This window comes from Lathyrus oleraceus, chromosome 3 (assembly GCF_024323335.1).
Source record: "Lathyrus oleraceus cultivar Zhongwan6 chromosome 3, CAAS_Psat_ZW6_1.0, whole genome shotgun sequence".
Taxonomy (NCBI): Eukaryota; Viridiplantae; Streptophyta; class Magnoliopsida; order Fabales; family Fabaceae; genus Lathyrus; species Lathyrus oleraceus.
Window position 1 is genome coordinate 261,351,457 of NC_066581.1, and position 23,489 is coordinate 261,374,945.

At 38.4% G+C, this 23,489-nt stretch overlaps 2 long non-coding RNA genes across 3 annotated transcripts; both read left to right on the forward strand.

Annotated features, from left to right (window-relative positions):
• Positions 1-1,041: 1,041 nt before the first annotated feature.
• Positions 1,042-2,642, forward strand: LOC127126800 (uncharacterized). 2 transcript variants are annotated; one of them, XR_007805090.1, is made up of 3 exons: positions 1,042-1,295; positions 1,487-1,588; positions 1,690-2,642. It is a non-coding gene; the product is annotated as an uncharacterized LOC127126800 (long non-coding RNA). The 2 variants fall into 2 exon arrangements; XR_007805089.1 differs by having other exon boundaries at positions 1,695-2,640.
• Positions 2,643-2,747: 105 nt separating this feature from the next.
• LOC127126799 (uncharacterized) lies at positions 2,748-4,572 on the forward strand. The gene is made up of 3 exons (XR_007805088.1): positions 2,748-3,384; positions 3,471-3,901; positions 3,983-4,572. It is a non-coding gene; the product is annotated as an uncharacterized LOC127126799 (long non-coding RNA).
• Positions 4,573-23,489: the final 18,917 nt, after the last annotated feature.

Sequence of the window (23,489 nt, forward strand, 5' to 3'; positions counted from 1 at the left end):
AAAATGATTTGAATATTAAAGAGAAGACGAATATTAACGGCTTACAAGCTCTTACAGCTTGAGCCTAATATTCGGGATTACGACTGGACATTCCATCCAGGTAACCTTTTTCTTCCAACTTTATTAAGAAAATGATTTTGAATATTAAATTAAAACAGTTAAAGCACCGAGGTTTGAAATTATTGAAAGTTAAGTTGATGTTGCTTAAGAGCTCATTGTAAGAAGGCCCAAGAGTAAGCCATGTGAGGTTGATGGCGATGCTTAAAAGCAATCGACTTACAAGGGTATGGAAATGGGCTCGATATTAAATCGAGAAAAAAATGATTTTTATAGTTTTCAAATGGTTTCGAATGTATGATGAAATTAAAAGAAAGTAGATCAACCATGAGTATAATAAAAGTATAAACATAAAATAAAATGCTAAAAGAAAAATAAAATGCTAAAAGAAAAAAGCTAAAAGGAAAAAAATTCAATACGGGTATCGAACCCACTACACTAAAGACCATGAAATCAACCCTCTCCTCTAGGCCACTTATGATTAGTTGTTATTTTAATACTAATTTAAATATATAAATCAAGATAAAATAAAAAAAGAATTAAAATAAAAAAACTAATAAAAAGGAAACTGTTGGACTACCCTAATTAAACCTAATTAAGCTAATCAAAATTAAAGATCCTAATTAATCAGATTAACTCCTAATTATGATCCTAAAAAATCTATTATTCTACACTAATATTATTCTACTCTAAACCTAATCTAATTTTAAATTTCTAATTATATCCTAAAACTCATCCAATTAACCCAAATCCCTAATTAATATTCTAAACTAATTACCTAATATTCCTAATTAACCTATTATATACTTAAGAAAAATTCTAAATTTTCAATCAAAAGCTGAATGACAAAAGAAAAAAGAGAACATGGGCTTTTGCAATGGACAGGGGTACCGGCTCATATCTGCAAGGGTGCAGGGAGTAGTCTGTTTGGGCTTTAGTCCAAACCAAGCCCAAACCCCATGAGCTAGTATTCAATACGATGCCAAAAACGCTTATGCAAATAAGCTACGAAAACAACTCAAGGTGAGAAGCGCTTATGCAAATAAGCTACGAAAACAAATCATGGGTTCGCGTTCACAATAACAACAATCACGCTTCATATCAGAGCATCGCGCTCATCACTATAGCTCATGGATTCGTGTTCTTGGATTTATTTCGAAATCAATCATGGAAGTTCGTAAAACCGAGGCGAGACTCAGATCGAAACGAGAAATGACTCACCGAATTTCCAAGAACAGGTACGATTTCCTTGTCCTTCCTTCGCTTCGTATTCTCCTCGCCGTCCCTGAAAACCTAGGTTTTTTCGTGGCCGCCTCCAAAATTAGGTTTTTTCTCTGTTTTTCGAATCCTCTCACTTCCGCCTCTTTATTAGGTTTTTCGTCCCCCCTCCCTCACGAACTCGCTTCTCCTTTTATCCCTCCCGAATTAGGGTTTGAATAGGTATCTTTGGTGTTACAAGAAGTTACTCTGCGAAGTTCCTTTTGTGCTCAGAAATTGGAGTGGCCTTTTTGATGCTAGAATTTGTTAACAGGTAATCTGAGCATCTGACTTTCTTCTTGATTTTCGTCTCTATTCCAATTTGGGAATTTTTTGAAAATTAGCATCTTTTACTAATTAATTTGTGTTTTTTAGTGCAGTGAAGATTGAAGCATTGGTTTCGGTTTTCTCACAGCCTTGTTGGTGTACTCGGTTTTGGGTGGCTCGTGATTTCAGTTTGGATGTGTGAGGATGGTGTAACATTGATTAGAAGACGTGTTGCCGTAACTTCCGAATTGAAAAGTGTATGGTCTGGGTCCAATACAAGGCACAACTTCCTAGCAGCAAACATTCCGTTCTATTCTTCAAGCCTCTTAGTTCTCTCTTTGAATAACAACTTTCTACTTCTTATCATAACCTTCAAAACTAGCTCAACATCAGCCCATGTATCCTGGGGTCGAGAAAAACCTTATGCGCATACTTCAGGAGCTGATTCTACGCCATCTTTCATATTCTGAGGGAGAGGTACAACAAATTTCTGCTCAGTTCTATCTGCAGAATAAACATTCTGAGTAACAGGGAGTGAATTGATGGTTCATGGGGAACAGACAAAACATCTGCAGTGTTGTGATTTAGCACCAAACGGAGAAGCCCATTTAATGTTGTTAAATCAATCTTCTCGACAATTCAGACTTGGTCTGTAGCATACTTCACAAATTGTTTATATCACTTATAAACCAAAACGGTGATGGCTCCGAATCTGCGGGCTCTATCCAGTTGGGAAAGAGATAACTATTGTTGCCACAGACATTGATCAAGATGGGCATCAGTAAACTTCTCAAGAGGCTCAATTTCGTACACCAGAGTCAAGTGGCTATAAATCCATAAACTCTAATACAACCTTTGGAAGCATGTTGGGTGATGAAATTTGTTTAGATGCACGACGCCAAGGATCTTGTGAACCATTTGTGAATACTATTTTGGAACCAGCAACTTTTGTGCCTCCATAGTATAAATTAGTTGCATCAACATCAGGATATATGCCCTTTCCAAAGACATTTTTGCAAAGGTCCAAATGGTATCTCGTGTCAACTTTGTGGGAGCGTATACTGTCATTTGAAGGAGCCACCTTCAGATTTAAGGAAAAAATCTTTGATAAATTTGTCATAAGCTTCCACCAAATCATCTCCGTGCTTCTTTGCTTCAACAAGAGGCTTGCATAATATATCCGGATTTCCATATTGAAACGCTATAACAGAAGCATCAGTCACGAAATACAAGAAGTCTCCATCATTTTCAAGATTAGCTGCATTAAAAGAAGCCTTCAGTGCCTTTCCATTAGTTGCTAGTTTTTGTTCGATAAGTCGAGTGGTTTCTTGTAACACAGATATCTAAGCATGTTTTGTCTTGCAATATACAGCATTGTCCTTATGCTGCAGGTTTGAAGATTTAAAATCAGAACCTCAACATGAGCTGGCTGCACTTGGGACCAGTCTGAAACACAGTCCGGCTAGAGATATATGGACTGGAAGGAAACGAAATTAGCCATGCTAGCTGTTTTTTGCAGATTGGATGTTGTTTTGACCAACCCGGTTTGATGCCTATTCCATCATGAAATTCGTTTGAAGGAAGTATAGGGCGAATTCCATCGGTAAGCCGGAAAATTAAACATTAATGCATTTCCTTAAACTCATTCTGTTTCCGCAGGTTCGGTGGTTTCATGCAGAGTAGCTCCTGGTCATAGTCAAAATTGTACTCTCACACCAAGCTTCCTAACGACATCACCAACTGTGGAAATTTGAACTTACAATGGGACTCGACCTTTCTACGGCATTTGTACTATGGCTAATGGTATTGGAATCATTATCCATTTTCTTTAAATTATCATGCACGCAGGATTTAGATATTGAGTATGATTTTGTTAAGGATTGTTGCAGGGCCTGCTATCACTACCGTAATGACGTTTTGTGCGATACAAGGCATAGCTCCAGTTCAAGGATATTAAGTTCCCGCAAATTGTAATAAGTTAACCATCAGAAGCAATTCATCCTATAATTATCAACCAATCGCAATAACAGCATCCTCGTCGTCAACCGAAGTAAGCATCGAAATTACATCTCTTTTATCAGTCACAGTGACGGGCCAAACCTTGAGAGTTAGGTGGTGTTAAATACAAATTGGCACCTATTGAAAGTTGGCCAAACATAAGTGCTAATGTATCGGCAATAGCAGCAATACCCGGATACCGAAATTCCAGACCACGCAGAGCAACTGTATAACCCTCTTTATAAGCTGGCTCACACTTTAAGACACCCTCAGTAGTTAAACACAGATGTTCCTTAAGGCAGTCCGGATGAAAGTCTTGAAGGTGATGTGTCTCTTTCTTTTGTAGTCTTCGCAATCTTTTTATTTCAGATTTTTTATGCACATTTTTTTGGACCTTTCGCAGATGTGGACACAGTCACAGCAGCAGCAGCTAATTCTAACAAAAATGCCCCAGCTATATTGCTTAAGAGGGAGCCTTGATTCGGAAGCTGGTATAACGGGATTTGCAAGTGAGAGGTGACCAAACAATCATCCACAGTAGCCTTTGAACTTAACATAGTACTCAAATCTAGTATGCAGTTTATATTTTCTTCAGGAAAGTCGAATGATCTTGTCACATAGTCAGAAAGTCCAAAGAGGTACTTCATGCGAGAACTCTGTCGTAAAACAAACTGTTCCCATTCATGCAAAACTGTAGAGACCCCACAGATAAAGCATAGTTAGCTTCAATTGCATAAGGCGACAAACCCTCCATTGTGTCAAATGATCTCAACAAGTTCATCCAACAGCTAAGTAAAGGAGGGCATTTTTCCATTCTGCCATACTAGGAACATTATAGTTTACATCCACATCATCCTTCTGATCAAGCTCACAAGCATTATAATGGATGCCGGAAATTAGTTTGCATCATAGGATTAAAATTCACAGGAACACTCCGTTGATGAGATGGCATGGCAGTTCTGCTTGTTGAAAACTTGCTTAAGGTTATGTTAAGTAATGCTCGTTTTTTCTCTATCCAAAAGAACTCTTTGAGCTTCTCCAATCAACTTAAATGCAGATTCTGCACCAGCAAACTTGTTTTTTGTCGGGATGGAGTTGAAGAGCAAACTTCTTGTACTGCTTCTTAATTATTGCATCATTATCATTGCGATCAATTTGTAAAACTTTATACCAGTCACGGTTTGAATGAGTCACGGACCTTTGAATGTGTCACGGTTTGTAATTAGGATGCATTTGGGAGAAACATGTATGTATGAATATGGTTTTTTGGAAATGCTTGAAAGCTAAATATTATTGAATGTTATAAAATGTGTGTATGTGCTATTTTGATTTGGGATGAACTACGGTTATAAAATGGATTTTTAGAAATAATCCAAGACTAATTTAAATATCAATTTAAATAATAATAAAAAATCAGTAAAAACCCAATTAAAATCAAATTAATCCATAATTTGTTAAAATTACTTTTGATATCAATTCTAACATCTATTTGAAAATTAAAACCAATTAGAGTTTGAATCATTAGTAAAAATAACAATTAAAATTAAATTGAAATTTGGAATTAAACTTAATTCAAAATTAAAATCAAATTGAAAAATTAAAAAGTCCAATGATTAAAATCCATTTTATAATCAAAAGCACCATGATAAAAAAGGCATAGACAATGACCAATGTGTAACAAAAATATGGATTTGAGAATGAATGTATCCAAATGAACCTTAGGCCAAGTGCCAAACAAAAATGAAAAAATGGAAAAAATTCAGGACCAAAATCGGGGTATGACACATATAAACAAATATACATACATCAAGTATACAATTATATACACACAAAAAGGTAGGCTAAACCCACTGGAGACTACTCCCCAACAGAGTCGCCACTTAATTTTTGTAGCGGTAAATTCATGACCATTAAGCTATGGATAAACTTAACGTTAATAAAACCAGAGTCTCCACCGCGCTTTTATTGTTTCCAAGGGAAAAGGGAAAAGTACGAACAAAATCTAAATATAAGAAGTTTTCAAATTAAAACTAATAAAATGCCAGAGATTACAGGTAAGGGGGTTGGTTTCACAGAGGGAAGGTGTTAGCACCCAAAGTGTCCTAGGTACTCCTAGGGAGCCCTTTTTGTGTGCATATGTATTTTTATACAAAATGATGTTTGCAGTAAATAGAGTGGAGGGGTGAGAAAATAATTCATTAATAATATTTTTGTGTTTGACAAGACCTTTGGACTTGTGCCTACGTACCAATATAAAAATGAGGGATCAAAACCCCGTAGTTCGTGGTATCAATTTCAAAGTGAGTGAGTTGCTTTTAACAAAATTTAAGTTTAAGAAAGGCACAAAGGGCCTAAAAGAGTTTGAATGAGTGTTAGTTCTTTTTGGCTTTTGAAACTTTAAGTCAAGTATGATTAGATTCATTTACAAGTTTGATTAAGAAAAAAGAGTTTGAAAATGCAATGGCATATGGCCAAAGTTTCTAATTTGCAAAATGGTCTAAGTTTAGAAAATCAACACAAGCAAAGAAGATTTTTAAAAGGAGGGAGAGATTTTAAATTAAAGAAGTGGGGAGGAGATGAAGAGACTAATCCTAAGCATAAATTTAAAAGCTAAAAGTTGAAAAGATCTGACCAATAGGATACAATCTAATAGACAAGAATGTCATATAGAAACCCAAATTTCCCTTGGACTTTAGAATCAAGCAATATCAATACACAAATAGCAAGATGAAGAGCAAGGCATCAAATAAAGATAGCCACATCCAATCTTAGTAACTCCATGATCTTCCATGTATTAGATGAACTACTCCTTAAATGGCTCAGAATAACACATTAGGCACAAGTTCAAAGTAACAACATCATCAAGACCATGTAGCAGATGAACTCAAAAGGATCTTCAATATTTGCATCAGATGAAAGTTCACTTCACAACCACTTGGTTTCATGAAAGTTGGCATTGGCCAAGTCCTTTTGCATAGGGAGTGTTGCCTAATTCCAAGTCCAAAGTCTCAGCTCAAATCTAACAGTCCACACAAATGTCTTTTAGGGTTTTTGTTCTTATTATGTACATTAAGGTCAAAGGACCACAAACACAAACAAGTATATACAAGCACAATATAATCACAAAGTATGGCTCAAGTGAGCAAAGTGAAAATGACATTAAAGTAAACAAGTTAAATGATATGAATAATGACAAATGAATAAAGGCTTAAAAAATAAAGTGCATTAAAGTCAATGGCTTGAAATTAAATGTTAGTTGTTAATTGATTAGAAGTTAGTATTGCTTTTTCTTTTGTTTTTTTTAAGTCATTCTTTGGAGAACACTCAACCCACTATTCCAAAGCATGGATCCTTGAACCAAGACATCTTCCAAAGGAAGGAAAAAAGGCCAAGTTTCCATACAATACCATGAAAGAGTGGAGACTTACAATCTCACTTACTAGAATGTTATGCCTTTTATGTCACAAATTTAGCGTATGCTAAGCAATCGTAATTGAACTTATGTAGAAGTCACAACTATTTGAGGCTGGACAATAGAAATTTTAGTGTTAATGCATGTTAGAGATATGGTATTATCAACCATACTCCTAAAACATATCACACTTAAAGAATATGCAAAAGGGATGGACCTAATCTCATCCACTTATGTTGATTTTGCAATCAACTAGCGTTAGGATATAGAGATATCATAGGTCCATAAAAATGAATGAGAAGAGTAGGGGATTGAGATAAAGAGGGAGGGGAAATAGAATCAACACAAATTGGTCAAAGGAGGACTTCTACCAAATTAAAATCATTCATTCATTTTGGGAGATGAAATGTACATTTCATCAATCCCCTAAATCCAATGATTTTAACTCAACAAAGTCAAATCAACCTTGACCAAGGCCCAACAACACAAGTCAAACTCAACAAGTCAATGTCAAGTGCTCAACATAATTTATTTTGCAATAAAACAATTAAAATCAATTAAAATATGCATTAAATTAAATTATGGTTTATCAAATTCCTAAAACCTCATCAAAACACCAAAGAAATGGCATGAGATTTATCATAGGTCAAACAAGGTCAAAGGACCTTGGAGAAAAAATTTCATAATTTTTGGAAACTTAAAAGTATTTTTAAACAATTAAAAATATTCACAAAAACAATTAAATCATGAAAAATAATAAATATGATCCAAAAAATAATTTTAATTCAGAAAATGAAAGAGGAATTTATTATTTTTTTTTGGTGAAACTCTCATACTTTTTTGGATCAATATTAAATTTAATATGAATTAATGAAAATAAACCAAATAAAATGAAAAAAAAATCAGAAAATAGGAAAAAAACGTGGACCACTTGATCTCCCTCATTAATTGAGGTGACAAATCAAGTGGTCCTCAGCGCGCGTTCCATCACAGACTCAAGTCAAAGCGTTGTATGGATAGTAATCAAAACCAACACATAAGATTATAACATTTCAAATGGATCATGTGGTTCAGATGAGCGCAACACACCACCGGAGCCAAAGCTCCGGTCTCCTTCTCCGGTGAGCTTCACCGGACTGGTTCACTCACAACCATCACCAAAATAAAAAAAAGAGGACATGAATTTAAAGTAAAAATGCTCAGGAGCTCGAATCTGGCCTCAGTTTCTTTTAACTCCAAGTATATTGAAAGATACAAGGAGTTGAAATTTGAGGTGTACGATCTGAGTTGCTTCGATTTGACCTCAAAGCAACTCAATCTTGTTGCCTACATTGGTAGGAGTTCAGACAACCAAAGATCAAGAAGAATTATGAAGAATTGAGTGAGAATCGAAGAGATGAAAATTTCTGGAAAATACCTTCAATGCAGGTTTGTATGAATACGATCTTGCTTCCAATTGCTATTGATCTCGCTCTGGACACTTGATGAAGTGGAATTGAATGAACAAAAGGCACAGGACTCTTGGAGATTTGAATCTCAAAACAGTGGAGATTCAAACTCAATTTCCAATGGAAATTCTCAAGATTATCCTTTGAATGAGAGGGTTTGGAGGTAGGGATTCAAAGCTGGCGCGCAGGTGTAGCGGGGTATTCGTTACCATTAGAGATATTGACTAAATCCAAGGTAAATCATACAAGTCGAGTCGCCACCACACTTCTATTTATCCAAAGGAATGGTTAGAAAGCGAACAAAAACCTAATAGTTTTAACAAAAACTAGTAAAAGGAACAGAGATCTGGGTAAGGGGGTTGGTTATGCAATGGGAAGGTGTTAGGCACCCAAAACATCCTAGGTACTCCTAGGAAGCCCTTTTCATACTTGTTGTAAGGTTGTTTGTTTTGTGAAAATTTGTTTGTGCAAACATGATTGAAGAGATGAGAAGAGAATATACAAGTTATTTACATTTTGTGTTTGGATGGATAAACCCATTGCCTACGTACCATCTTAAAAAAGATTAGGATCAAAACCTCGTAGTTCGGGGTAAAAATCTCAAAACAAGTTGGTGAATTGATTGGTCCAAAAGCCTTGAGGTCTTTTGTTATCAAAGGGAGAAAACTCAACCAAACCACAAATCCACCATGTGAGGATAGCTTCAACATGCTAGTGAGGGGTTAACCCTATAATAAGCATGGAAGGCTCATAGTCTATCACTAAGGATATAGGTGAGTATTACATCTACCACAAAGATAACTCAAACCTAATAGCTAAAAGTTATAAAAAAATTGATTAAGAAGGTGGCCATTGGAACCACAAAAGACATTTGAATGGGTTATGTTTACCAATTAGAAGTATATACAAAAATGGTCAAAGTTGACTTGAAAGTTCAATTCAAAATAAGTATTATGAAAAGAGAGTTTGAAAATCAAAAGCATAAGGCTTAGGTTTCTAATGTTGAAAACAATAGTTAAATGTTTGCACAAAAGGTTTTGGCTTGGGTTAGAGTGGAGAGAAGAAGAAGAATGGCTAAGTCCTAAGTAAAACAAAAAGAGAAGGGATGAAGAATCAAAACCACAATGAAGTCCCTCTCTTGAGATCATATTGATGATCCAAGTAGCTCCCATCCTTTGGAATAAGCAACCACAAAGCATAAGCAATCAAATAAGTCTCTTAAAAGATCCTCAAGGTATCTTGTATCTTCCACTTGGATGAACATGGCAATGATCTTCCAATTAAGCTCAAATGGAAACTCCTAGCACAAAAGCACACACATCAAAAGTTCCATGAAGTAAAACAAGAATGGACAAGAGTGAGTTTAGAGATTTGGGTCTTCTAATCCATCTTCATCATTAAGATCCTTTTACTCCAATTTTGCATAAGGAAGGTCCTAGAATCTAAGTCCAATTCTCCATTTCTTTGCATAGGGGAAGTCCTAGAAACTAAGTCCATTTCTTTGCATTTGGGTCCACAACAATCAAAACAAAAACACAAGCATAATAATATATACACAATTATATGCTCAAGTGAGCAAAAGGAAAATGGCATTAACATAAACATGTGCTCAAGTGAGCAAAGAGAAAAGCAAATGGATAATATGTGCAAGAATAGTAAATTGCATAAAAGTAAAGTGCATAAAGTAAATGTTAATTGTCAATAATTAGTGTTATTAGTTAGTATGCCATAAGACAAATTTAGCGCTATGTTAAGCAATCGTAATTGGACTTATGTAGAAGTCACAACTATCTGAGGCCTGTCAATAATAATGTAGGCAACAAACACAAGTTAGGAGTCTTGATTAGTGAACCAAGTCCCAAAAACTTGCCATGCCAAAAAGAAAATGAGAATTGATCTTGTATTGGTTTAAGCCTTTTGCATGATTTAGAAGACAACTTATCCTTAATGCAAAGCCATTCACTTGATCAATTGATCAAGATGAATTAGATTTGAATCAAGGAAGATTAAATCTCCCTAACCAATACTATCTTATCAACCTTCAACTCATTGATCAAGAAGAAAAGAAGTAGAAGAAGAAGAAGGAGAAGATGGATAAGAGAAATGGAAATGGCAAAATTAAAGTGCATTAAATGAAATACAATGTACCAATCCTCATATGTTGACCAATAACATTGAAAGTCAAGGTCAAACAATCAAAAACAGAAGTGATATGAAGATTGGGAGTCAAGAAATGATTAAACTATTTTTGGCATTTTTTAATATTTAAAATTAAACTTGAATTAAAATAATGGAAAGGTCAAACTTCAAAATTACTTCAAATCAACCTTGAAAGGTCCAACTAATTTATCCTAAGTTCAACAAGGTCAAACAAAGTTTGACAAAAAATTTCAGCATTTTTAAAAGTCAGAAACTATTTTTAATCAATTAAAAATGAATAAAAATAACCTAATTGAACTAAAATCTCAAAGAAATCTCAAATCAATTTAAAAATTGATGAGAATATTTTTCATAGATCCATCATCATTCAAATAGGTTAGGAAAATATTTTTGTATTTTTTGAATATAAAAAACTATTTAAAATGAATTAAAAATAACCAGAAAAGAGAAAAATCAGGAAAAATATCAAATGATGAAATAAAAAATATTAAAAATCATAAATAGAAACTAGAAATTATTTGGGAAATAATGCAATTGGTCCCATAATTTTTGGATTAAAAATGAAAGAGATATTGATTTTTAAAATAAAATGGATTTTAAGAAAATAAAAACAGAAAATGGAAATTGGAAAAAAAACAAGAGCCCTTGGATCTGAGCTCATTAATTGAGCTGGCAGATCCAAGGATCCAGAGGCACGCGCTCATGGAACATCAAAGTCAATGAATCACATGGAATCCAATTGAAAGTCATAATAAGCAATGGTCAGGATTCGATCTGGGAAACACATCCAACGACCATAATTCAAACTGGAGAGAGGCGGCCACCGGAGCCACCTTCTTCTCCGGTGAGCCTCCAGATTCCGGTCAGTTTTACAGGTTTTCAAACCTTAATGAAAATGCGCGATCCTTATACCGAAATGAAGTTGGGGTGATGTACATCACCCCTGTAACCTTGAATCACACTCAAGATTCCTATAAATGGAGAAATCTGAGGTGGAAGATTCAGGTATGCAAAATGCAGATCAAGGAAAAGCAAAATTGAAGCTGCCACTAGCTTGCCTCTTAAGTGAGGACCTCAGAAAACATTAAATCCAAGCAAATAGGTCCATGGATGATGAGAATCGAAGAAAATACCAGTTGAAGTGTAAGCTTGATTTCTGGAGAATTGAGCTCGATCTCTTGCTTTCTTTACCAAAACAGAAGTTCAATGAGATGAATGATGAAGGTTTAGAAGCATTAGATCTAAGAATTCAACCAGATGAAGTTGAATTTCAGATCTGAAAAATTTGAGAAAAATGAGATTTGCTTCTTTAGTGGTGGCTATGGAGAGAATTCTGCAGCATTTCAGGTTGAATCAGGTGTGTGAAATGAATGGAATGAGGTCTCTATTTATAGAGGAAGTGGTAAGGAGAGTGTGATCAATCCGTATGCATGACATGTGGAGCTTCATTGCATGGGCTTGCATGATCATGCACAAGGCCCAAAAACAATGCCAAATGAATTCTGAGCATCAGCCAAATGGAATTAGACGTGTGACTTGCAAGGCAATTGCTTATGTACCAAGATTTCAAGTGAATTCCTCATTTGTACCTAAACATTCATCTCTTCGAAAGTCCTAATGGAAAAATCCAAACATGATCATGTGAGTAATGGTTGGAAAGGTCTTGATGTAAGGAACAATTGTTACGTTGGGCAAAATGGAAAAACCTCCAACATCAAAGTTGTATATATTTTCAAGACAATCAAAATGGACTTAAATTGTGCATCATTTGGATTTTTGATGAAAGAGTTATGGGCACTTGAAGTTGGACTTTTTTTGCCTTTTAATGCCTTTGGTCAAAAAGGACCTATAATGTCTTGCATTATCACATGTATTTCCTTTGAGATTTTGAAATTTTGTTCAACATAATATTTTAAGTATACATCTTAAGCTTTCCAATGCATTTGATCCCACCTCAAAATCATAAAAACTGAATGAGTTGTGTCCTTGGGAAGTTGACCCAAAATTAGGGTTTCAGTCAAAATGACCTATAATGTATTGGAATGACAGATGGCCTTCCAAGCTTCAACTCAATTTTTTATGAACATGAAAGTTGTTCATATTGTCCTTAAGAACATTTTTTCTTTTGGAACTATCTCCATTTGACCAACACATAAAAAGTTAGGTCTCAGTGCATTTCAAAATAGTCAGATGAATTGACTGATCAACTTCTCAAGTCCATGACTCATATCTTGATGAATTGATGATTGAGGAAACTCAAATAAGTTCAAATATGCATGAAATGATGAATTAAAGAACTTCCCTTGATTATATTTGACCATGGGCTAAGGTTGCTTCATGAGCAAGGCATTGTGATGCACAGATGAATTAGGGTTTCTCTGAAGAACAAACCTTAAAACCTTTGTCTTGCTTTAATCAAAATGATGCATTGAGGTACTAGGGAGGCATATCTGATGAATGAGAGCTTTGGGAACCATTACCATGCTTGCTTTCATCTCCTCTTGACCATGTCTTTGTACCAATGATCTCCTTGAAGCTTCTGACCTTGTGATTGCTCAAGCTTCAAACAAAAGATGTTAGTGACATATTTTTGTGCTTTTGGTTAGTAAATAAAATGAGAAAAGCAATGATATACAATTCCAGCATGCTTGGTGATCTCAAACCACTCACAAGGAGTCTCACCCAAAGGCAAGGGGAACCAAGATGCTAATGATCCTTGAGGTAATGCCAAATGCAATGTTATGATGCCATGAGGGATCTTAGGGACAAAATTGGGGTCTTACAGATGCCCCTATTTAAGTAATTCTAGCCGGAGAAGTGAAGGTTAAAATCTTCGTCTCGACGGGGTAGAATGGGCTTAAATAATAACAAAGAGACGAATTTTGGTCCCTAAGAGACCTCATGATGCAAATGTATGCAGAATGGTAACACTCTGTGGGGATATCTGTCCACAAAGGTAAAGATCAGGAGGAAATTGAAATTCTAAATGAGTAATATGCTCATAAAATGGGACAGAGACTCTGGGGACTCTAATGGGGATAAGAAGGAAATGCGTGAGCAGGGCACGAATCAAAGCTTGGGGAACAAAATTCCAAAGGGAGTAAATCCAATGGAAAGACATCGAGCTGACTCGTAGGTGCACGTGTTGAGGAATATGCCAACACAACAACATTATCCATAATGGATACCTCAGATAAAAATCCGGACACAGGTGAGGATAATCCACTAAGGGACCTCACTAGGGAAGCAACGGGATGAGGTATTACCGGTTACTGGGTAATAAGCTCAAAGAGGCGTGTGATCTGAACACCGGTATGAGGGTGAGAGAACAACATGCTCGGGAAGAATGAATATCTAAGACCGGTATAAGGGCGAGAGATATCAATCGACCAAATCATCTGAGGAAAACCTAGAAACGTTTATTTCAACTCAGGAAAATCTGACTCCACAGAGGGACAAAAGGTCATAATAGGGAGCAGAAGGAAGGAACACCAGGGATACCGGTTACTGGGCATATAATAGGTGACCGACCAAAGCGTGAATCGGGGAATATTACCAAAACACTCATCATCCAAAAAGAGGGCAAAAAGCGAACTCGATTAAGGGATGGACATTCAATTCCAAAACAGGGATACGAATCTTACTCGACTGGGGAAGAACAAAAGCTTCGACCAAAGAGTGCATGAGATATATTATCTATTACCGTCAAAAAGTAGATAATACACTCGCATGGAAGATTATCCACAACCGGTTACTGGGTTAATAAAGGATAAATCGACCGACAAAGAGAAAGGCATCTGGATACCAAAACTAGGTATATAATGATGACCAATCAAGGGGAGTAACAAATATTACCGACAACCGGTATGAAAGATGACTTGCTGGGGATAAATTGTCTAATCAGAGCAATTATCCAAGAGAAAGGAAGGAATATCAATACTGAATATTGGATAATGATAACCGTCAAAGAGGGGATTACATCTACCGGATACTGGGTAGAAAACCACGGGAAAGTAACCGTCATCAGCTTAGGATGAACAACAAGGTTAACTCTGCAAAGGAGAGAAAAAAGGGTTTACAACTACCGGTATAAGGGTAGTAAACCACAGACTCCTCCAGGGATAAGATGAATGATTACCGATTACTGAACCATTATTCATTTATACCACGGGGAAAAACAGGAAATAGTCACAAGAGGCCAATTTAGGATCAAACCAAAGAGGCAAACTGAATCACGACTCATCCTAGTAAGGATATAACTCAATAGGGAAACCCATCCCAATATATGCGTTGGGAGGAAGCGAAAACAACCTTCGTCCACGAGGATATAACTCAGTGGGGAATGCAGAAGGAAAGGTAAACACTTTTTGCTTAATGGGCTGACTCTACATTAAAGGATCAAACACCGACATCTGCTTGGGAAAATATTACCAACTAGCAGAGGATAACAAACAAAAGATATATGGCAAGAAATGCAATATGAATATCCGAATGTTTGAAAATTATATGCACACATGCGTGTGGTTAATGTATGATGAATGCTGACAAACAGACATTTCTACCATGAACAGGCTTCACAGGAATAAGCATCTGGTACTACATCTCAAGAGAGAAAGCCAGATCACCAGAGAGTATCCAATCTGCCGGGAATCAGAGACACCAGGGAGCAAAGATCTCCGCATGGGATGAATCATCAGTCACAGCTGGGGAAAAGAGTTTATTGCACAGGCAGAATATGCCATATAAACACCTCTACTGGGGAATCTATCCGAGGGATAAAGGGATTCTGGGGGTCAACCACCAAGTACCGTACCCACCAAGGAGATCACATCTGCTGAGGAGAAAAGGTGGCTACCCCATTGAAGGGGAGAGTGGTGAATATCTCAACAAGCAAACCATTCGGGGCTCCAGGGGAAGAAAATACAGTCATGCCAGGAATATGAACAAATGTCTTACCTTGTTGGAAATCATACCATCCTTGGGAGAGCACTGAGGATCTCCTAAGTATCTTTTCGTCGTTGTGAATGCTCACGTTGTTTAAAAACAAGTTATGAAAAATTCATTTTTTCAAAACAATGATATTTTCTCAATTAAAAGCATGCAAAACGTTTGTTGAATAGAAATGAATAAGAGTGCAAATAATTGGATAAAAGGCTCAAATTTATTTGATGGAATGGTAGTCTGCAAATGGCAGGACTCCATAGATCTTTACAAGTTTGAAATTGGTGATATATATTGGAAAAGGGCTACATTGAACATAATGACCATTTCTCCATCAATTCTGAATTCGATGTATTTGAAGCTTCGGTTGATGACGAATGAGCAAGAATCTCTAACGGATGATAGTTGTAGAACAAAGTCTTGTCAGGATGCAGTTACTTGCCAAATCCCTAATTTTTGCCTAGATTTCCCCAGGGTGGGGTACTCAATCTAGCGGGATACAAATATTCATTTTTTCATGTCTCTAACTTTTGCCTGGACTGCCCTTTCGGGTTTTCAATCCACCGAGACACTCATTTTTGCCTAAGCCGCCCTTTCGAGTTTTCAACTTAGCGAGCTATTCTGTTTTTATTTCTAGGCGAAGTATTTCTTGACTGCATCTGAATTCACAGGACGAGTGAAATCCTCCCCATCCATAGTTGTAAGTATCAATGCACCGCCTGAAAAGGCTCTCTTAACAACATATGGACCTTCATAGTTTGGAGTCCACTTGCCCCTGGAATCGGGCGCGAAAGATAAGACTTTCTTGAGCACAAGGTCACCTTCTCAGAACACACGAGGCTTGACCTTCTTATCAAAAGCTTTCTTCATTCTCTGTTGATATAACTGACCATGGCACATGGCAGTCAATCTCTTCTCTTCTATCAAATTCAGTTGGTCATAACGACTCTGAACCCATTCAGCATCAGTCAACTTGGCTTCCATCAAGACTCTCATTGATGGGATCTCCACCTCTACTGGGAGTACATCCTCCATGCCATAAACAAGAGAGAAAGGGGTCGCCCCTGTTGAAGTGCGGACAGACGTACGGTATCCATGCAAAGCAAATGGCAACATCTCATGCCAATCCTTATACGTGACAACCATCTTCTGGATAATCTTCTTGATATTCTTATTAGCAGCTTCAACAACCCCATTCATCTTGGGTCTGTAAGGAGAAGAATTATGATGCGCAATCTTGAACTCATTACACAGCTCTTTCATCATTTTGTTATTCAAGTTAGATCCCTTATCAGTAATGATCTTATCTGGCACACCATAACGGCATATGAGTTGATTCTTGATAAACTTCACTACCACTTGCCTGGTCACATTTGCATACGATGCCGCTTCAACCCACTTGGTGAAGTAATCAATTGCTACGAGAATAAATTTGTGTCCGTTGGACGCTTTCGGCTCTATCATGCCAATCATGTCAATTCCCCACATGGAGAAAGGCCATGGTGATGAAATCACATTCAGAAGTGTCGGGGGAATATGAATCTTATCCGCATAAATCTGATACTTATGGCATTTCTTCACATATTTGCAGCAGTCATACTCCATTGTCAGCCAATAGTAGCCTGCTCTCAGCATCTTTCTAGCCATGGCATATCCATTGGAATGAGTACCAAATGAACCCTCATGGACCTCAGTCATTAACAGGCCTGCTTCGTGTCTATCCACGCATCTGAGCAGAACCATGTCAAAATTTCTCTTATAAAGCACTTCGCCATTGAGGTAGAAACTGCCTGACAATCTCCTCAAAGTCTTCCTATCTTTCACAGATGCCCCATGCGGGTAAACCTGGTTCTGAAGGAAACACTTGATGTCATAATACCATGGCTTATCATCTTTTGCTTCTTCTACTGCAAATACATGAGCTGGTCTGTCCAAGCGCATCACTGTGATATTGGGGACTTCATTCCAAAGTTTTACCACAATCATTGAAGCAAGTGTAGCAAGAGCATCTGCCATCCGATTCTCGTCTCGAGGAATATGATGGAAGTCAACCTCAGTAAAGAACGTTGAAATCCTCCTCGCATAATCTCTATATGGAATGAGACCAGGCTGATTCGTTTCCCATTCACCCTTAATCTGATTGACAACGAGGGCCGAATCACCATAAACATCAAGATGCTTGATCCTTAGATCAATGCATTCCTCCAATCCCATAATGCAGGCCTCATACTCCGCCATATTATTCGTGCATTTGAAAGTTAGCCTTGCTGTAAAAGGAATATGTATGCCCTAAGGAGTAATAATCACTGCCCCAATACCATTTCCATATTGATTTACAGCGCCATCAAATACCATACTCCATCTGGAACCAGGCTCTGGCCCTTCATCAAGCGTAGGTTCATCACAATCTTTCATTTTCAAATACAGAATCTCCTCATCTGGGAAGTCATACTGAACTGACTAATAATCTTCAATAGGCTGATGTGCCAAATGGTCAGCCAAGATACTACCTTTAATAGCCTTCTGAACTCGATACTCAATATCATACTCAGATAACCACATCTGCCAACGGGCAATCCTCCCTGTTAAAGCAGGCTTTTCGAAGATGTACTTGATTGGATCCATTCTGGATATCAACCAAGTCGTATGATTTATCATATACTGGCGTAAGCGCTTAGCAGCCCAAGCCAAAGCACAACATGTCTTTTCAAGCATTGAGTATCGAGACTCACAATCAGTGAACTTCTTACTCAGGTAGTAAATAGCATATTCTTTCTTCCCTGATTCGTCTTGCTGACCAAGGACACAACCCATTGAGTCTTCAAGAACAGTTAGATACATGATCAAAGGTCTTCCTTCCACGGGCGGAGACAGGATCGGAGGTTCGGACATATACTCTTTAATACTATCGAAAGCTTTCTGGCAATCCTCGGTCCAATCATGAGACTGATCTTTCCGGAGGAGTTTGAATATCGGCGCACATGTGGCAGTCATGTGGGATATGAATCTAGAAATATAATTCAAGCGGCCAAGAAAGCCTCGGACTTGCTTCTCAGTTTTGGGCGCAAGCATCACTTGTATTGCTTTGACCTTTGCAGGATCAACCTCAATACCTCTTTGACTGATGATAAAGCCCAATAACTTGCCAGAACGGACTCCAAATGTACACTTGTTGGGATTCAGACGAAGCTTGTACTTCCTCAAACGCTGAAAAAGCTTCAACAAATGCTCTACATGTTCAACTTCCATTCTTGACTTAGCAATCATATCGTCAACATATACCTCAATCTCCTTGTGCATCATATCATGAAACAAGGTGGTCATAGCTCGTTGATACGTGGCTCCGGCGTTCTTCAAACCGGAGGGCATCACTCGATAACAGAATGTTCCCCAAGGTGTGATGAATGTTGTCTTCTCCATATCCTCAGGTGCCATCTTAATCTGATTATATCCGGAAAATCCATCCATAAATGAGAAGACATTGAATTTAGCTGTATTGTCTACCAACATATCAATGTGTGATAGAGGAAAATCATCTTTCGAACTAGCTTTATTCAAGTCTCTATAGTCCACACACATCCGGACTTTTCCATCTTTCTTGGGCACGGGCACAATATTGGCCACCCATTGAGGATATGTAGAAGTCACCAGAAACCCTGCATCAATTTGCTTCTGAACTTCTTCTTTGATTTTCACTGCCATATCAGGGTGAGTTCTTCTAAGCTTCTGCTTCACAGGAACGCACTCAGGTTTCAAAGGTAAGAAATGTTGCACAATATCTGTATCCAGACCTGGCATGTCTTCATATGACCAAGCGAAGACGTCAACATATTCTCGTAGCAACTCAATCAACCTTTTCTTAACAGATTCTTCAAGGAAGGCCCCAATCTTCACTTCACGAACACAATCTTCAGACCCCAAGTTGACTGTTTCCAGATTCACGAGATGCGGCTGAATGATCTTCTCTTCATACTCAAGTAGACGGGTAATCTCATCAGGAATCTCTTCAACATCATCTTCTTCCGCCTCAAATACAGGGAACTCAAAATTGGGAGATGGTGTTGGGTCATTATGTTCAATGGGTTTGATCAACCTACATAATGATTTTGGATATGAAAAGCTTTTAGGAATCAAACAAGGCAAATCAATATGCAGATGAAAAGATTGATTTTATTATTATTATTTTTTTTTAGGTTTTATGTGATCACCAATTTCATGCAAAAAATGAAAAGGGAAAATAATTGGAAAAACAAATATTTAACATGAATTTATTGAATGAAAATATCATTGTATTTATGCGCCAACAATGTCATCACTCCTCCTTTTGGCATGGGAGAAGGGTTTTTTAAACAAAATGATCATTACGTTGACTTATGGATAACTGTAGGAACATCCACAACGACCCAATTGTTGCAGACCCCTCTAGGGATGATGAAATTGCCAGAATCCTCTGTATCTTCTTCCAAAACAGCAGCAGCTTCTTCATCCTGACCGCTGTGGATGAAACCTCCACTCTTGAACAGCCCTTTGGTGTTGAAAACCCCAGAAGAAAAGCCTATGCCAGCCCGAGACTTATTGTCTTCTAGCTCAATCATTTTTCCTAAACCAGCAGTTGCACCACACTCAATGGCCAACTTTGCATCTTTGTAGGAAGCAAATGAAGGAGTTCTCTTCTCAATAGGCTCAGCTATAGATAAAGCTTGGAAAGGAGTTCCAACTTCATCCTCAGCATCTATATATGAGAAGGAAGACAGATGACTAACCAGGAAAGCCTTTTCTCCCCCTATCACTACCAGCTTCTTGTTCTTCACGAACTTCAGTTTCTGGTGTAGGGTGGATGTCACGGCGTCCGGCTCGTGAATCCATGGTCTTCCTAAGAGACAGCTATACGACGGGTGGATATCCATAACCTGGAAGGTAATCTGGAAATCACTCGGTCCGATTTTGACTGGGAGATCAACTTCCCCAATCACTGTTTTACGCGACCCATCGAAAGCTTTCACAACAATTCCACTCTGTCTCATGGGAGGCCCTTGATATGATAGTTTCGAGAGAGTGGTTTTTGGCAACACATTCAGCGATGACCCAGTGTCCACCAGCACATTGGACATGGCGTCGTCTCTGCAGTTCATAGATATATGTAGAGCCAAGTTGTGGTATCTTCCCTCCTCAGGGAGATCAGAGTCACAAAAACTCAAATTGTTACAAGCAGTAATGTTTGCAACAATGCTATCCAATTGTTCTATTGTGACATCATGATCTACATATGCCACATCCAATACCTTTTGCAGTGCCTCTCTATGTGGTTCTGAGTTCAACAGCAAGGATAACACCGATATTTTGGATGGCGTTTGTAGAAGCTGGTCTACAACATTGTACTCACTTCTTTTGACGAGCCTTAGCATCTCATCACAGTCTTCTTTCACATTGCCACTCGGGCCAACAGAAGTAGGAGTTATCAATGTAGAGGAGGGCTTAACAACAGGTGCCGGATTCGGGGTGCTCACAACATTCCCAATCGGGCGTTCAACAAAACCAGCATTAGCCTGAGGCTTGGGAGGTGCTGAAAACACACGACCGCTGCGGGTTAAACCACTAACATCCGCGATATTAACAACAGAGGAAGATGGTAAGGACACTTCTTTCCCATTTTCTACAGCAACAGCGTTGTAGCAAAAAGGAATTGCTTTTTCGGAAGAGTACGGTACCGGACCGGCAGGCTTAATGATAAGAACAGGAGAAGCCTTCTGCTTGCTACCATCATACTTGATGATAACAGGCTCGGGCATCCAGAATACTGGGGAAATTACGTTGACCTCAGGCTCATCTTCATCAACATTCCTATTTTGAAGAATCTCAATGACTCATTCATCCAACATTTCCTGAATATCCTTGCGCACCTGGCGATAACCCAATCGGTTAACAGAGCATACTCGGCATCTATCATGGTCGTGCTCATAATGACTGTAATCGCATAGCAGACGATGTATTTCGACAAGAGACTGCCGAATATGACTGACATATTTGACTTTGTATTTGCCAGGGCAGCCCTGGACCACGTTGACAGATTTCCCATGCTCGGGCAATGGGTTCTTCTTCACATTAGGACCTACGTCCTCGAAACACAGAATGCCACACCTCATAAGGTCTTGAACCTTGGTCTTCAAAGGGTAACAATTCTCCACGTCGTGGCCGGGAGCACCAAAATGATAAACACAATGTAATTCAGGCTTATACCACCACTGGGGGTTAGCAGGTATAGCTGGTGGGTCTCTCGGAGTAATCAACTTCCTCTATATCAAAGAGGGATATAATTCTGCATATGTCATCGGAATAGGGTCAAAGGTGGCCCTTTTCCTCTCGTAACTCGTGCTGGTTTGATTACTGTTTCGAGGTTGGTAAGCCTACTGTTGCGGACGGTGTTGTTGTTGCTGATATTACGGATGTGATTGTTGATTGTTGCTATGTTGCTGATACTGTTGATTGTCTCTGAAAACAGGTGCTATATGAGCCACATGGTGCTGGTTACCGGCGGGACGCGCGGTCTTCCACCTCATAAAGGGTCTTCTTGGTTTCACATGGGAGGTCACAGCATGTGCCTCTCCATCTTTCTTCTTTGCAAACGCCCCATAACGTTTGGCAGAAGAGCCTTCTTCTCTGGTTAGACGTCCTTCTCTAACCCCTTCTTCTAAACGCATCCCTATATTCACCATCTCGGTGAAGTCAAAAGGAGCGCTAGAAATCATCCGCTCATAATAGAATGAACTCAAGGTCTTCAGAAAGATCTTGGTCATTTCCTTCTCTTCCAGCGGGGGCACAATCTGTGCTGCCAACTGTCGCAACCTGAAAAATACAGTGTGCGAAAAAACAATCGGCGAAAGAAAATGACAGAAGAGTCGCCACCGTGCGTTATTTATCCCAAAGGAGGGAAAGGAAACGCTCGAAGTAAACCTGAAAAGAGGAAAGGAAAAGACAAGGTCTCGCAACCAAATCTTGGGTTCGGGAGTCGGTTATGCGAAGGGAAGGTATTAGCACCCCTACGCATCCGTAGTACTCTACGGGATCCACTTTTGTAGTTCTTGTCTAAAGGGTGTGAGTTTATCTTGTGCTGTTTACTAAAAAAAAGGGGTCAAAAGAAAATGACTCGCACGGATGTCGCATCCACTGCATACGTCTCTCATCTGAATATGAGAATCAGAGTCTTCGTAGCTCGGCTGACCTATGGGTTGGGGGGATTGTGCTCGCTAAGACATCGCGTCTTATGCCTACGTATCTCATCTGGAATGAGAATCAGAGCAAGCCGTAGTTCGGCTAACTACGGGGTTATGGATTGGGTTTTGGACGAACGACGTTACTACGCAATCTACCGGATGCTCGACCTTTGCAGACTTACTCGCCTGTAGTAGAAGGAGTTAACGTGTTGCTTTGGGTTTTAGGGATGCTCAAGGGCAAAAGGGAAGTCATAGACGAAGGAACCTGCATAAAGTAAACACAAAAACATTGCCTCCTATCGAGGTCTTCCAGCTAGGAAAGCAGTAAAATGCGGGAAAAATGTAAAAGTACCACAGGAATGAAGATCCGAGGTAACAAAAATTAGAGGAATGGGAAACCCAGGGATCCTTCCAAGCTAAACACCATCAAAGAAAGTGAGTCAGTACAGGTAATCGGAATGAAACCTCCAGGGGTTATCCCACAAATAAAGTGGGAAACCACGCAAGTTATCCCTGCAAAAGTCATGTGCCTTCACAAAAACTCAACAAAAGGGTTAGTGAAACAAGATAGGGTAACCAAGAGTTGCCCCCAAATCAAAATGTAACCACATGAATCATGCCCTTTCAATTCACAAAAAGCTCACAAAAAGCAACCAAGGGTAGGAGGCCTAAACCTCTTGTCAAACACATGCATCAAAAGGGTATCAAATTCACCCATAATACCTCATACATTCAGAG